This window comes from Bubalus bubalis, chromosome 8 (genome assembly GCF_019923935.1).
Source record: "Bubalus bubalis isolate 160015118507 breed Murrah chromosome 8, NDDB_SH_1, whole genome shotgun sequence".
Taxonomy (NCBI): domain Eukaryota; kingdom Metazoa; phylum Chordata; class Mammalia; order Artiodactyla; family Bovidae; genus Bubalus; species Bubalus bubalis.
Window position 1 is genome coordinate 87671057 of NC_059164.1, and position 4422 is coordinate 87675478.

General features: G+C 36.8%; 1 non-coding gene across 1 annotated transcript; it reads right to left on the reverse strand.

Annotated features, from left to right (window-relative positions):
* Positions 1–1220: 1220 nt before the first annotated feature.
* LOC112586709 lies at positions 1221–1425 on the reverse strand. Its single transcript, XR_003111198.2, has one exon. It is a non-coding gene; the product is annotated as a small nucleolar RNA U3 (small nucleolar RNA).
* Between the last annotated feature and the right edge of the window lie 2997 nt (positions 1426–4422).

Sequence of the window (4422 nt, forward strand, 5' to 3'; positions counted from 1 at the left end):
CTCTATACTGCTTTCCATAGTGGCTACACCAATTTACACTTCCATATTTAGTATCCAAGCTCCCTTTTCAACATCTCCTCCCTTGCCAATACTTGTTATTTCTTATCTTTTAAATAATAGTCATTCTAACAGGTGTCAGGTTTCATTGTTAATTTGATTTTCATTTCCTAATGATTTGCAATATTGAGCATCTTTTCATATACCTAATGGTCTTAATGTCTCCTTTGTAAAATGTTTATTTAGCTCCTCTGCCTATTTTAAAATCAGATTGTTTGTTTTTTTGTCACTGAGTTGTGTGAGTTCTTTATATATTTTGAATATTAACCATTGATCAAGAATATGATTTGCAAATATTTTCTCCTATTCAGTAGGTTACCTTTTAATTTTGTTGATAGTTTCCTTTGCTGTGCAGAAGCTTTAGTATGATGTAATTCCTTGTTTATTTTTGCATTTGTTTCCTTTATTTTTAGTATCAAACCCCCCAAAATTATTGCCAAGATAGATGTCAAGAAGCTTACTACTTATGTTTTCTTCTAGAAGCTTCATGGTTTCAAGTCTTTAGTCCATTCTGAGATATTTTTGTGTGTAGTAGAAGATAGTGGTCCAATTTCATTCCTTTGCATGTGGCTGTTTGGTTTTCCCAACACCATGTATTGAAGAGATTATCCTTCTCCATTGTATATTCTTGACTCCTTTCTCATAAAGTAATTGACTATATGTGTATGGGCTTATTTCTGGGTTCTCTATTCTGTTCCATCAATTTATGTCTCCAAAACAATTATTTCTTAAATTTAATTGGAATTGAGTGGGGTTGGGATAGTTTGGTAGTTAATCTAGAAAAGGAATTTTGGTGTATTCTATATAAATGGACCTTAGCATTGTCTTTAAAATAAATGAAATATTTCAGTGTGCTCATTAACTTGAACCAAAGATTATATGAAGCCTTTCCTCTCATGAGGAGAAAGAGTAAAAAAGTACAAATTGGTTTATTGAAGATGACTAGCAATTCTCTAGTTAAATTTTAAAATATGAAAAACCTTACTCTTATTTCTAAGCAGTTAAATTCTCAGAAATAAAGAATAAAGTTAATAAATAAAATCATATCAACTGATGTCACCAATTTTATTGTTTTGATTTTACATTTTTTGTAATTTCATGTTCTTGCAGTTTGTCAGCTAATTACAAAGTACTTTGAAACTTCTTTTCTTGTCCTTTGTTTTACTCAGGCAGTGTCCTCTCCCTCTTACTCCCCAAAGGAAGAGAAGAATGATCATCAATGGCAAATGGCAGTTGTAGAACAAACACCAAAAAGAATCTTCACACTCAGGAGGGAGCACTAAGCTTACTAGGGTTTTGGGTGCTCTTCACATCGGAGAAACTTCTTTCATAATGAGCTATAGAAATGACCCCTGAAAACATGGTCTGAAACTTCTGTTTTCAGTGCAGACATTTCCTGACTTATAGAGGGTTGACGATTTTTCAGCTTTATATGAGGCAAAAGCAGTATTCATCCAATTGAAACCATACTTCAGATTCTGAATTCTGACATTTTCCCGGGGCTATTGATTTGTCCTACTTTCTCTCTTGTGATGCTGGACAGCTGCAATGCCACAGCTTCCAGTGGACCACACAGTCACAGGGGTAAACAACTCATACACTTACCACCATTCTGCCCCCATACAAACATGCTGTATATTCTTTTCCTTCCTTCTGAGATAAAATTTATTTATCTCAATAAATTTCATGAGATATTCAGCATTTTATTATAAAATAGTTTGTGTTAGTTGATTTTGCCGAATGTACATGTTCTGAGTATATTTAAGATAGGCTGCACTAAGCTATGATGTTCAGTACATTTCACTTTCAGTTCAGTCGCTCAGTCTTTTCCGACTCTTTGTGACCCCATGGGCTGCAGCACACCAGGCTTCCCTGTGCATCACCAACTCCTGGAACTTGCTCAACTCAAGTCCATCGAGTCAGTGATACCATCCAACCATCTCATCCTCTGTTGTCCCCTTCTCCTCCTGCCTTTAATCTTTCAAGCATCAGGGTGTCTTCCAATGAGTCAGCTCTTTGCATCAGGTGGCCAAAGTATTGGAACTTCAGCTTTAGCATCAGTCCTTCAAATGAATATTCTCCAACACCACAGTTCAAAAACATCAATTCTTCAGTGCTCAGTTTTCTTTATGGTCCAATTCTCACATCCATACATGACTACTGGAAAAACCATAGCTTTGACTAGATGAACCTTTGTCAGCAAAGTAATGTCTCTGCTTTTTAATACACTGTCTAGATTGGTCATAGCTTTTCTTCCAAGGAGCAAGTGTATTTTAATTTCATGGCTGCAGTCACCATCTGCAGTGATTTTGGAGCCCCAGAAATATAAAATCTGTCACTGTTTCCATTGTTTCCTCACCTACTTGCCATGAAGTGATGGAACCGGATGCCATGATCTTCATTTTTTGAATAATGAGTTTGAAGCCAACTTTTTCATTCTCTTCTTTCACTTTCATCAAGAGGTTCCTCTTCACTTTCTGCCATAAGGGTGGTGTCATCTGCATATCTGAAGTTATTGATATTTCTCCTGGTGATCTTGATTCTAGTTTGTGCTTCATCCAGCCCGGTATTTCACATGATATAGTCTGCATATAAGTTAAATAAGCAGGGTGACAATATACAGCCTTGACCTACTCCTTTCCTAATTTGGAACCAGTCCGATGGTCCATGTCCAGTTCTAACTATTGTTTCTTGGCCTGCATACAGATTTCTCAGGAGGTAGGTAAGGTGGTCTGGTATTCCCACCTCTTGAAGAATTTTCCACAGTTTATTGTGATCCACAGATCCGCATAGTCAAAAGCTCTGGTATAATCAATAAAGCAGAAGTAGATGCTTTTCTGGAACTCTCTTGCTTTTTCTATGATCCAATGGATGTTACCAATTTGATCTCTGGTTCCTCTGCCTTTTGTAAAACCAGTTTGAACACCTGGAAGTTCACAGTTCACATACTGTTGAAGCCTGGCTTGGAGAATTTTGAGCATTACTTTGCTAGTGTGTGAGATGAGTATAGTTGTGCGATATCTTGAACATTCTCTAGCTTCACCTTTCTTTGTGATTGGAATGAAAACTGACCTTTTCCAGTCCTGTGGCGACTGCTGAGGCCGACTCTAGCGACCCCATGAACTGCAGCCTACCGGGCTCCTCCGTCCATAGGATTTTTCCAGGCAAGAGTACTGGAGTGGGGTGCCATCACCTTCTCCGCTACAAGGTGTCAATTATGACTGTCCCCAGCACACCAAAATGTCTGCTCACCCTATATACTTGTATTAGAGAAGCACATTTCTTCCCATGGCTTTTGTGTCCTGAAGGAAAAAAAAAATTCCAGAATAGTATGGTAGAAACATTTTTACTTTTCTCTGCCTCTTCTTTTATCCTTCCCTAGAAGAGGAGGAGATTGACAAGTTTGGGAGAAAACTGAGCATGAAATCTCCAAGTATAACCACTGCCAAAGCAACCAATGTAATACTTGATACTTCCCAAAATAAAGATTTCCCCAGATGCCCGTTGCAGAAGTTTCTGATATTATATAAAACGATAATTTGTGCTTGATAATTCTAATTTTAACTGTCCATATGGAGTTTTGAAAACTTAAATTTGAAATATCTCTCTCTTTCCTACAGCTCCCTCTACTGTAAATCTTTTCAAAATAGGTAGAAAATTCTTTTTAAAGGAACACTTTCTTTTCAGTTTTACATATCATCAAAAGGTGGCTTCTCGGTTTCTGATAATTCTATGTTTAATAAAATTTAAATTTAGCTTTTGTCTTTTTGCACTCATTAAGGGTGCAACCTACTTTATTTTTTGTGTTCTTGAGCTCCATTTATTATTAACCTAAAATTTAAAATCTAACCCAAATTGTGCAGTCCAGGCTGGGAAGTTTTTGGTTTTCGTCTTTTAAAAGCTTCTCTGCAAAAGAGTGCCACTCGAGTGTCTGTCACTTCTGAGCAGCCTACAAATCTTTCCATGGTACTGAATCTTTAAAGACAGAAACAAAAGAAACTAACAATAAACATCCACAAAAGCCTATTTTCAACTACTTGAAAAAAATAGGATGGTTTAATAAATGAAGATGCAGTACTGTTCTAAATGTAGTCTATCTTTTAGATTATGAAATACCTACATTTGTACACTACTCTCTCAGCTTACATTACCCCATCTCGTGAATCCATCAAAACTGACCATATTAGTATTTCAGAACTAAAAGGCATTGAGCTCCACACACCTGATTATTTACTGAGACTCTAAATCTAGCATCAGCGTGTTCTTTTAGCTCAACAGGAGCAAATCGGTTGAGTATATCAAAGTTGAGAGTGCTGAACCATCCAGGCATCTTTTCTTGAAAAGGAATCCTCCCTTCACCCTGGC